This window comes from Pseudophryne corroboree, chromosome 4, assembly GCF_028390025.1.
Source record: "Pseudophryne corroboree isolate aPseCor3 chromosome 4, aPseCor3.hap2, whole genome shotgun sequence".
Classification (NCBI taxonomy): domain Eukaryota; kingdom Metazoa; phylum Chordata; class Amphibia; order Anura; family Myobatrachidae; genus Pseudophryne; species Pseudophryne corroboree.
Window position 1 is genome coordinate 439,704,549 of NC_086447.1, and position 12,758 is coordinate 439,717,306.

A 12,758-nucleotide genomic window follows, 5' to 3' on the forward strand; every position below is an offset into this window, starting at 1 on the left:
TTTTCACACCCCACATAATACCCTTTTTTGTGGTACTTGTAGTATCAGAAATGTTCAAAGCCTCCTTCATTGCCGTGATCATGTAACGTGTGGCCCTACTGGAAAATACGTTTGTTTCCTCACCGTCGACACTGGAGTCAGTGTCCGTGTCTGGGTCTGTGTCGACCATCTGAGGTAACGGGCGCTTTAGAGCCCCTGACGGTGTTTGAGACGCCTGGACAGGTATTAACTGTTTTTCCGGCTGTCTCATGTCGTCAACAGTCTTTTGTAAAGTGCTGACGCTATCACGTAATTCCTTCCATAAGACCATCCAGTCAGGTGTCGACTCCCTAGGGGGTGACATCACTATTACAGGCAATTGCTCCGCCTCCATACCATTTTCCTCCTCATACATGTCGACACAACGTACCGACACAGCACACACACAGGGAATGCTCTGATAGAGGACAGGACCCCACTAGCCCTTTGGGGAGACAGAGGGAGAGTTTGCCAGCACACACCAGAGCGCTATATATATACCGGGATAACCTTATATAAGTGTTTTTCCCTTATATAGCTGCTGTTTTTATTAATCTGCCAAATTAGTGCCCCCCCTCTCTTGTTTTACCCTGTTTCTGTAGTGCAGGACTGCAGGGGAGAGCCAGGGAGCTTCCCTCCAACGGAGCTGTGAGGGAAAATGGCGCTCGTGTGCTGGGGAGATAGGCTCCGCCCCCTTCTCGGCGGCCTTTCTCCCGCTTTTTTAAGGAAAAACTGTCAGGGGTTAAATGCATCCATATAGCCCAGGAGCTATATGTGATGTATTTTTAGCCATCTAAGGTGTTTTTATTGCGTCTCAGGGCGCCCCCCCCCAGCGCCCTGCACCCTCAGTGACCGGAGTGTGAAGTGTGCTGAGAGCAATGGCGCACAGCTGCGGTGCTGTGCGCTACCTTATTGAAGACAGGACGTCTTCTGCCGCCGATTTCCCGGACCTCTTCTGTCTTCTGGCTCTGTAAGGGGGCCGGCGGCGCGGCTGTGGGACCCATCCATGGCTGGGCCTGTGATCGTCCCTCTGGAGCTAATGTCCAGTAGCCTAAGAAGCCCAATCCACTCTGCACGCAGGTGAGTTCGCTTCTTCTCCCCTTAGTCCCTCGGTGCAGTGAGCCTGTTGCCAGCAGGACTCACTGAAAATAAAAAACCTAATTTAAACTTTTACTCTAAGCAGCTCAGGAGAGCCACCTAGTATGCACCCTTCTCGTTCGGGCACAAAAATCTAACTGAGGCTTGGAGGAGGGTCATAGGGGGAGGAGCCAGTGCACACCAGGTAGTCCTAAAGCTTTTACTTTTGTGCCCAGTCTCCTGCGGAGCCGCTATTCCCCCTTGGTCCTTACGGAGTTCCCAGCATCCACTAGGACGTCAGAGAAATATTCTTATTAAATACTTTGTTCTTTACATAGTTGAATGTGCTGACAACAAAATCACACAAAAATTATCAATGGAAATCAAATGTATTAACCCATGGAGGTCTGGATTTGGAGTCACACTCAAAATTAAAGTGGAAAAACACACTACAGGCTGATCCAACTTTGATGTAATGTCCTTAAAACAAGTCAAAATGAGGCTCAGTAGTGTGTGTGGCCTCCACATGCCTGTATGACCTCCCTACAACACCTGGGCATGCTCCTGATGAGGTGGTGGATGGTCTCCTGAGGGATCTCCTCCCAGACCTGGACTAAAGCATCCGCCAACTCCTGGACAGTCTGTGGTGCAATGTGGCGTTGGTGGATGGAGCGAGACATGATGTCCCAGATGTGCTCAATTGGATTCAGGTCTGGGGAACGGAGGGGCCAGTCCATAGCATCAATGCCTTCATCTTGCAGGAACTGCTGACACACTCCAGCCACATGAGGTCTAGCATTATCTTGCATTAGGAGGAACCCAGGGCCAACCGCACCAGCATATGGTCTCACAAGGGGTCTGAGGATCTCATCTCGGTACCTAATGGCAGTCAGGCTACCTCTGGCGAGCACATGGAGGGCTGTGCGGCCCCCCAAAGAAATACCACCCCACACCATTACTGACCCACTGCCAAACCGGTCATGCTGGAGTATGTTGCAGGCAGCAGAACGTTCTCCTTGGCGTCTCCAGACTCTGTCACGTCTGTCACATGTGCTCAGTGAGAACCTGCTTTCATTTGTGAAGAGCACAGGGCGCCAGTGGCGAATTTGCCAATCTTGGTGTTCTCTGGCAAATGCCAAACGTCCTGCACGGTGTTGGGCTGTAAGCACAACCCCCACCTGTGGACGTCGGGCCCTCATACCACCCTCATGGAGTCTGTTTCTGTTTGTTTGAGTAGACACATGCACATTTGTAGCTTGCTGGAGATCATTTTGCAGGGCTCTGGCAGTGCTCCTCCTATTCCTCCTTACACAAAGGCGGAGGTAGCGGTTCTGCTGCTGGGTTGTTGCCCTTCTACGGCCTCCTCCACGTCTCCTGATGTACTGGCTTGTCTCCTGGTAGCGCCTCCATACTCTGGACACTACGCTGACAGACACAGCAAACCTTCTTGCCACAGCTCGCATTGATGTGCCATCCTGGATGAGCTGCACTACCTGAGCCACTTGTGTGGGTTGTAGACTCCGTCTCATGCTACCACTAGAGTGAAAACACGGCCAGCTTTCAAAAGTGACCAAAACATCAGCCAGAAAGCATAGGAGCTGAGAAGTGGTCTGTGGTCACCACCTGCAGAACAACTCCTTTATTGGGGTGTCTTGCTAATTGCCTATAATTCCCACCTGTTGTCTATTCCATTTGCACAACAGCATGTGAAATTGATTGTCAATCAGTGTTGCTTCCTAAGTGGACAGTTTGATTTCACAGAAGTGTGATTGACTTGGAGTTACATTGTGTTGTTTAAGTGTTCCCTTTATTTTTTTTGAGCAGTGTAGAATCGAGATTGCTCTACCTAGTTCAAGAGTATGCAATATTGTCTGTCTTTCTTTTGTCCTGGTTTTAAACTTAGCGCTGGCAGAATAATCTTCTTTTTAGAAGGAATATGAATGTAAAAAGAGTTTACAAATAGGCCTTGCATTTATTTGAGCACACAGAAAGTGCAAGTGTATATTTGGATACTAGATTATTTGCTGATAACTTAATCAAGTGACTGTTTTGTCAAAGTCAAGTTGTCAAGCAACCAGGGTACCTAAAAAAGAAAAAAAATTATTGCAGCCAGAGAGTATTGCGCTAACACCATAATTGTGTGTGTGTTCACATACTCTCCGGCCACAATAATCTTTTCTTTTTTAGATACCCTGGTTCCTTGACAACTTGACTTTGACAGTTTCGAACAGTAAAAAAAAAAAAAAAAAGATATAGATATATATATATATACACACTAAAAAATCCCTTAACACGCTCTAAAAATGGAAGAAGCTATAAATTCGTACCTATACCTTAATTGATGGGCAAGCTTCCACATATATATATATATACATATATATATATATGTGGAAGCTTGCCCATCAATTAAGGTATAGGTACGAATTTATAGCTTCTTCCATTTTTAGAGCGCGTTAAGGGATTTTTTAGTGTATATATATATATATATATATATATATATATATATGATTTTTTTGTTTATTTTTATTTTGCACCATTTCAGTATAATTTTAGAATTTTTTAACATGTGAACATATTGAACCGCTGCAAGAAAGATCTTTGGCTTAAACAAAGATAACATTTCAGGTCGCATCTATATCTGCAAGGAGATTAAAAGAACTGAAAAGTTTGTGTACAAAGAGCCATTTCTGATATATGAGAAAACTAATATTCCCTTGACAGTTTAAATACACAGTGATCGCCCAGTAAGGGAATTTGAAAATAAGATACTGTTGATTAATACACAGCAATTTTAAAACACTTTTTTCCAGCAACTTTTTTTGGTCTTATTTGGTGGATTTTAAAACACTATTTTGTGACCAGACTTACTAACTATTCAAGACCACTAGTGCATTCCTCACTACATATCTATAATTTTGGATTTGATAGATCTCTCATACTGTACAAGTGTATGTACAAGGTAGGGTACTGATGGTAAAGATAAACATCCGTCTGAGCTTTAGTCATGCTCTCAAAGAACATCTCTACTGAGAGCATCTTTTCAAGAAACAATGACACCTCGTCTCTTAAATGTCTAGGTGTATCCCCACAAACTGTAGTCATTGTGAAGGTATTTGGCCTATCATTAATCACAGCAAGAGACCGTTTTTTTCTCTAGAAAAATAACTAACTACTACTTGTATCTTTGTTTAGAAACAGTATATTGGGTCTCCTGTTGTCCAGATATGGCTAAACCGCAATTACTTGTTTTCTGAAAGCCACAATCAAGAGTATTTATAAATTTGCAAATGTTTTCGACGTAAGGCCCCAGGCAGACGAACCATAGAAACCAATGATGTTGAGGTGCAATTGTTATGTGAACATAGACATCTTGCATATCTATGGACAGCTAGAAGTCTTCTTCAATGAAAATGGAAGTTGGTGACTCTACAATAAAAGATATACAAGAAAAGATATAGTACAGTATCTACAAGGAATTTCTTGAGCTGAAGTACGATCTGATATTTCCCATATAGTTTCTGATACAAGAAAATCTTTAAATGGAGAGGAGGTATCAACAAAATTTCTTGTTTTTGTATGTGACTTGCTTTTGAATACACTGTAGGTCTGTGAGGTTGTTAACTGTACAAAACATCCCTACATATATCCACAAAAACAAACAAAAAAAAACACACTATCTTGAATCCATTATCAACATCCTGGGTCCACAGCAGGGTACATCAAACCATTCACATAGCAAGTAATTTGGACATGTGTTTATGGATTGAGACTTGAACGCGCCACTAGTGTGCATGAGGGGCAATCAAAGCCGCAATGGATGCGTTGCATAACCAGAACGAGGCATGGAGCACTAGGAGAGCGCAGGCGCGGCAACTGAAGCCGCGATGAATGCGTTCCAAAACCATAGTGATGCATGGAACGCTAGGAGAGCGCATGCACTGCTGTACAAGCCGCGTGTTTAAATAGAAGCCACGGCGGGACAGCAGATCACATTTGAGGAAGCCGCCGACACCGTGAAGAGGCGGGGTAGCGCATTAAGTTTTATTGTATTGGACTTGCACTACCTGATCGGAAAAATTCACACAGCACTCTGCAGCATACTAGACCTGGAAATTTCTACCAGCGGTCCTCCAGAGATGTCTGCAATGAAAGGTTAACAGCACCAGCAGCCAGGTAGGACCATTATTCTGCAGCTGAAAAGTTTGAAGAGTGGTGAGACCACTATCATATTTTAATGGATCTGGCTGGTTAACAAAATAGTGCACTGAATTAATGTACTGGATCCCTTTATGGATATTGAATATACAGTAAAAGGAACTCTCTCGTGATTATAACACTGACGCTACCAACTGTGGCTTCTGCATAATAGCAATGCAGTGTCTAGATCAGCTCATGTGAAACCAGTTGATACATTACTCTCACATATTCAAACAAGCTACAAATTAACAAACCAGAAAGAAACTGTTACCAAATATCTTGCACTTGCTTCTGGAATGGTTTATATTACTAGCTCTACTGTGGAAATGAAAACCGGCCGGTGGATGTGATTCCTTGATCTTTTTTATACATATTCTTTATACGTTTTAAATAAATTTTATATACTCAATTCCTGTGTGCTGTAAATATTACTTTCTCCGGCATGGTCCACAGGTTATCCTCAGGATAACATTGGGATATGATGGAGCGACAGCGGATTGGCACCAAACGATAACAAGCTTTCTGGCCTCCCATAATGCACCGGGCTCGTCCATATAATCCCGCCCACTGACTCAGTCAAATCAGTTTTTTGTTTGGTGCGGCAGGAGCCGGACCATGGTCACAGGGCTGCTGTGGTTGGCAGCCCTAAGCTTTATTTGATTTATTTTTATAGTCTTACTATGTTTTTTGAGTGATCTTTCCTAACAGCGTCTTACACGCATATTGGAAACAGTCGCTCCAACAACTCTCCGCCGGGTCGCAACAACGCTTACCCACGATACAAGTGCTGTCTCGCCGGTCATCTGTGTAGGATATTACTAGCAGGTCCAGCAGACGTTACCAGGCTGTGGCCGGAACAAGGGGAGAAGGTAAGGCATCGGTTCCGCTTACAAGGGGAATACAGACACAGCCGCACTGTTTTGGGAGGAGACTACCAAACAGTAGCTGGCGCGCCACCACCACGGGTGCTCTAGCGCTAGGCTCTAGGGATCATAAGGCGCCAGGATTAGTTGAGGCTGCGATCCCTAGGGTTGATGTCAGCAGTGGGGAGTCAGACGCTCTCCTGGTCATGACAAGTTACCATGCGTCTCCAGCCATGAACTGATTGCCTCAGTTCCGTCTCGGACGCCACCACGAAGGGACTCGATCACAGCATAGACCGCTGCGTCTGTATACACTAAGGTTTACCGCTAAGAGACTGGGTCACAGACATAAGCGTCTGCATGCACTAACGTTCACTGAGCGTCTGTGTCCACAAATAATGACCGGAGCGGCAGTGTACACTAGTAGCGTTTGGATCCACTCAGCGTTCGCTAACATATTGATTGATCCTGGAAGTGGGGTAAGTCTCCCTGTATCCCACTCTACTGAGTACGGGTTATACAGCACTAAAATTCTATCTACTTTTGTTAGTATGAATAGTTAAGTCTAGTGCCTATTGCATATGAGTTTTATGTACATTACTGTGGTTTTCTTCGCAATGCGTCTGAATACTTCAAAGATCTGTATAGAACAGAATTCAGTTATATGTACTCCTACATGCTTTGAGATGTGTTCGTAGTTGATAATCTGCTCATATATATATATATATAAAAAATATATGCGACTGACTGCTAGTGTGATGCTGACTTAATAGTAGATGATTGTCGGTTGATACTTCTGATAGTTAATGCAGGGGCATGGGAAGGGTCACACATATCACTGAGAGAAAGGTGATTACAGTCACAAATTGTGTAGTACACTGTGAAAGTGCTGAGTATTTATCATGTCTAAGGGCAGCATATACTGACAAAAAAACACTCATATGTTGTTTGGCAAAACCTGTATTATCCTCTATGATCTGGTACAGGATGGTTATGTGTAAAAATGATTTGCTGTTTAGCATAATACATTACATAGAATTTGATGGCAGATAAAAACCACTTGGCCCATCTAGTCTGCCCATTCCTGATTACATCAGGTATAGATTGACCCATTTGCACAGACCTTGTACAGTTTAGCTGAAATGTTAATTCTTATATCATTAACACATGCTGCTCACCGATTGTGGTATATCCCCAACAGCGTATCGAATTAGACAAGCTGATGACCAAATGTAGATAAATCAGCGACTTCACAGGCTACACATGATAATCATCCGACGATGAAAGCTCTATATACTCTACTTCAGCATACGAAGAACAGGTAAAAGATATCAGCTAAATAGATAAGCTGAATAAATGAGAGCAAAAATAGGCTAGTCTGTCAATAGAGGCAGCAGAGCCTGGGGTAAAAAATAAGGCACTTCTGTTTAAAACGTCCCAAAAGACCCACCTGGGTCAAAAACAGCCTCTGCACGAGGGCAGAATTTAGGAAAAAGGTTTGGGTTACACCCAATAAAGCAGAATACCCGGTAAATGGGATTCCAATAGCTTTTTCAAGCTAGGGACTGGTTAAAATAGAGAAGTGCCTCCCAAAATAGATATGCATATCATTTGATAATGCAAAAATCTATAGGGCCTCTGCCATCAAAAGAGTAAGACCATATTGTCTTTGTCTGGGGCAGCATAAGGCCAGCCAGGACTTCACCTTGAAATCTACGGCTACACCACACTGGATAGGCCCAATCTCACTAGATTTTGGAAGCTAAGCAGTGTTCGGCCTGGTTAGTTCTTGGAGGGGAGACCACCTTGTAATACCAGGTGCTGTAGGTACATTGGGCAGAGGTACTGGAAGACAGGTTTCAGCACCTGCAAGGGAGTAAGAATCCCATATAGCTCATATGGACACTAATATTCTAGGGCATCAGCATAACAATCGCTGTTCAAGTACAGTTTGGTTCACATACAGGGGAAGCTGATTCAGAATCTAAGAAGGTTCTGGAAATTTTTTGCCTTGGCTAGAAGTTTTCTGTTTGAGTTAATAGTTATTCCAGAGTCAGAAACAGACTCCAAGGAGGTCACGTTTCCTTCCACATATAACCCCAAGTCTAGGGGTCTGGTTTGGCCTTGTCGGTCATAAAGGAACGTAACAGCCCCAATACAATAAAGTTTGGTTAGGCAAAGAAGCAAAGGCAACCAGAGGCCAGCTTCCAAACCAGAAGCCATCAGCAGGATGGTGTGGGTCTCCTTCTGGAGGATTCTAGAAGGATAAGGGGCGGACATCTTCAGTTTGCACAGATTTGACAGCAATCTACAGATAGATGCCTGGGTGCAAGAAGCGGTATTTCTAAGGTTATATTTTCCCTTCTGGAACCATTCTCCTAAAAGGTTTCGGTCTCAGCCCATCTCGGGTAGAGGCGTAGGCGAGGGATTGACATGAAGCAATTCAGAAAATGTTTTGTCTGGAATAGTCATTCCAGTAACCCATGCACAATCGGGGGGTTTATTCCCACCTGGGTCAAAAACAATCCCTCGCCCCATTATCAATATCAAAAACAGAGAAATTTGGGTAACACTGTTCACGTGGAGGCAACTCCATAGTTGGGTGGGGAGCCAATATATTATATGATATTCCTGGATAAGTCAGGAATCTTACCTTCAGGCTCCTATAACACTGCCCATTAGTGTTATCGCAAGGTTACCATCCTCAGCAAGATTTCAGTTAGGCCTTACCCTTTGGGTTAGCCACAGACCCAGAGTATTTACCAAGAGGATTATGGCAATTTATCTCCGTTAGTAGAGGCACCTTCCTATCCTGATACAAATACAGGAAAGGTGCTGTGTCATCTACAACATACAAATAACTTGTCTGCAGAGGCATGGGTGGCTCATAAATGGGATCATCTCTGGTTCCGTAACATAACTCACGGTGGGGCTATACTGAATTTGAGTTTGCAGGAAGTAGTTACCTAGGAACAAGATATCCAAGGCAAAGTTAGGAGAGTGGTTACAATGTCAAACAATATCAATTCACGCAGCAATGCAAATGATGGGTTTGATGGTGTAAACAATACACATGATGAGTGGGCATAATTCCACTCCAAAAAATGTTCAGCATCTCCTCCATCTACAGCCGCATCACACTGGATATGCCCAATCTTATTTGATGTTGGAAGTTAAGCAGTGTTGTGCCTGGTTAAATTCTCTGATAAGAGACCACCTGTGAATACCAGGGGGTGTAAGTGGGCCAGATGGACAGTAACCATCTACAGCCATACCAGACTGGATATGGCTAATCTCAACTGATCTTGCAAGCTAAGCAGTGTGGGGTCTGGTAGGTACTTGGATGGGAGACCACCAGGTGCTGTCCGTATAACACAAACAAGTACGTGGTACTGGCAGAAAGGGTAAGAAAGTCAGTAGCCTGGGGACTACAGACATTCCATCTAGGCCAGAGGACACCTTTTTGGATATCAGGTTGGTAGATCCTGACAATATCCCAATGTTATCCTGTGGATAATCCTGTGGTCCTTTGACGGCGTGGCTGTTGAAACCTCTATCTTAGAGGCTAAAGGATTTTCGAAACAAGTAATCCAAACCATGCTTAGAGCAAGAAAGCCTTCTTCGGCCCGTGTGTATCATAGAATATGGCAAGCCTATATTCACTGGTGTACTGGAAAAAATTACAATCCGAGATCTTTTAAAGTAGCTAGGATTTTGGATTTCCTTCAGGCAGGATTGGATAAAGGGTTGAAAGTTGCTTCCTTGAGGGTGCAAGTCTCGGCGTTGACTGTATGGTTTCAGCAGAAGATTGCTGATTTACAGGATGTACGTACATTTTTCCAAGGAGTAGTACATATTCAACCTCCTTTTGTTCCTCCTGCAGCTCCCTGGGATTTGAATTTAGTTCTTAAATTTCTCCAGGGTACTTTGTTTGAACCACTTGAGAGAGCAGATCTTAAGTGGTTAACGGTTAAAGTTCTTTTTTTACTGGCAATGGCATCAGCCAGAAGTGTGTCAGATTTAGGAGCATTATCATGTAAGACTCCTTTCCTAAGTTTTTTTTCCAGACAGAGCAGTTCTCAGAACGAGATCTAGCTATCTTCCAAAGGTGGTATCAAAGTTTCACCTGAATGTAGAAAATATAGTCCCAGCTTTTCAGATATCAGGACTATCTGCAGGAGAAGCGTCGCTGGATGTGGTCCGGGCTTTAAGAATCTACATAGATCGTACTAGTGCCATCAGGAAACCAGATTCTCTCTTCATCCTCTACGGATTCCATAGGAGAGGTTGGCCTGCTAGTAAACAGACGCTGGCGAGATGGCTCCGAATGGTAATATCAGAAGCTTATTCTCATGCAGATCTCCCTATTCCGGCTAATGTCTCTGCACACTCTATACGTAAGGTAGGTCCTTCTTGGGCAGCACAACAGGGTGCTTCAGCAGAACAGATATGTAGGGCAGCCACATGGTCTTCCATAAACACATTCATCAGACATTATGCCTTGGATACTTTTGCCTCATGACGCAGACTTCGGGCGAAAAGTCCTCCTGTGCAATCAGGAGCATCCCCACCACTAAAATGGCTTTGGGAATCCCAATTTTATCCTATGGATAATCCTGTGGACCCACCAGAGAAATATACGTTATGGTAAGAACTTACCGATGATAACGTGATTTCTTTTATGTCCACAGGTATCCCACCCTGACGCATCTGATTTGAGGATCTAGACAATCTCTTCCTTCTTGTATGAAAGGGTGTGCATGTGTGTTCTTATCGCCTGTACAGGTCTCTACCTAATGTTCCTGCCTAAAATCGCTGTGGAAAGAACTGATCTGACTGAGTCAGTGGGCGGGACTATATAGTGGAGGCCCCAATGCATCCTGGGAGGCCAGAAAGCTCGTGACCGTGTTGGTGCCATTTTCGCTGTCGCTCGACAATATCCCAATGTTATCCTGTGGATACCTGTGGACATAAGAGAAATCAGGTTATCAACGGTAAGTTCTTACCATAACGTATATTTTCCTACTACAGGGTCAGGGAATCTAAATCTAGTCCTCAAAGCCTGTCAAGTTGCTCTGTTTAAACCACTAAGTGAAGTGTATTTTAATGGTTGATAGCTAAAGTTCTCTTTGGCTGACTATGGCATCAGCTAGAAGAGTGTTGGATTTAGGAGTACTGTCATGTTAATCTCCTTTTCTGATGTTATCCAGATAAAGATGTTCTCAGAACTAGGTCTGGGTATCTTCCTAAGGGGTGATCTATATTCCACCTTAAAGAAGATATTATAGTCCCGTTTTTTCAGGAATCGGGATTTTCTGCGGGAGATGCGTCGCTGGATGTAGTGCGGGCATTAAGTATCTACATGGATCGTACCAGTGCCATTAGAAAGACAAATTCTCTTTTCACCCTCTATGGTTTTCACAAGAGGAGATGGCCTGCTACTAAACAGACGCTAGCAAGATGGCTTCGAATGACGATTTCAGAAGCATATTCTTAAGATGATCTCCCTGTCCTGGCTAATGTCTCTGCAAACTCTACATGTAAGGAAGGTCTTTCAAGGGTAGTACAATATTGTGCTTGAGCAGAACAGATATGCAAGGCAGCCACAAGGCTTCCAATAAACACATTCAATCAGACATTATGCCTCGGATATCTTTGCCTCTCATGATGCTCAATTCGGGCGTAAGGTTCTCCTAATAATCAGGAGCGTCCCCACCACTAAAATTTGCTTTGGGAAGTCCCAATGTTATCCTGTGGATAACCTGTGGACCCTGCCGGAGAAAAATACGTTATGGTAAGAACTTACCATTGATAACGGTATTTCTCATGAGTCCACAGGTTTCCACAGGGATCCCACACTGACGCACCTGATTTGATGCTCTTTATACTCACTAAAATTTTCAGGGACTATGGTCAAGCCAGGAGTCCTGTCTGCACATCAACATGCTGGAATTAAGGGCCATATACAACGGCCTTCGACAAGCGGAGAGTCTTCTTCGCAACCTACCGGTTCTGATTCAATCAGACAATGTCACAGCCGTGGCTCATGTGAACTGCCAAGGCGGGACAAAAAGCAGAGTCGCGATGGCGGAAGCCACCAGGATTCTTCGCTGGGCGGAAAGTCACGCCAACCTGAATAGGGTTCTACATAATGCTCCTGCCTAAATGCTTTGGAAACAACTGATTTGACCGAGTCAGTGGGCGGGATTATATGGACAATCCCGGTGCATTCTGGGAGGCCAGAAAGCTTGTGATCGTTTGGTGCCAATCCGCTGTCGCTCCATCATATCCCAATGTTATCATGTGGAAACCTGTGGACTAAGGAGAAATACCGTTATCAACGGTAAGTTCTTATCATAACGTATATTTCTCTTGTTCTGTTTATGGATTGCCTTCCTTTTTCCCTCGAAAAAGGAAAAAGGCATCTGGACATCATCTTGTATACCGTCTGCCATACAGGTATGTTCTTGCCTGCCTGAATTGCTGTCTTGAAGAAGCAACACAAACAGGCATTTTGTTAGTGACGGCTATTTGATGCAATTTATTATATGAACTTCTCTGGAGCATCAAACTTTTTATTTTTTTCAAAAAGAGAACCAGATA

At 43.9% G+C, this 12,758-nt stretch overlaps 1 protein-coding gene across 3 annotated transcripts in view; it reads right to left on the bottom strand.

Annotated features, from left to right (window-relative positions):
• Positions 1 to 12,758, bottom strand: part of CEP162 (centrosomal protein 162) — a 420,302-nt gene that overhangs the window by 266,377 nt on the left and 141,167 nt on the right. The gene's annotated exons all lie outside the window — the stretch shown is intronic.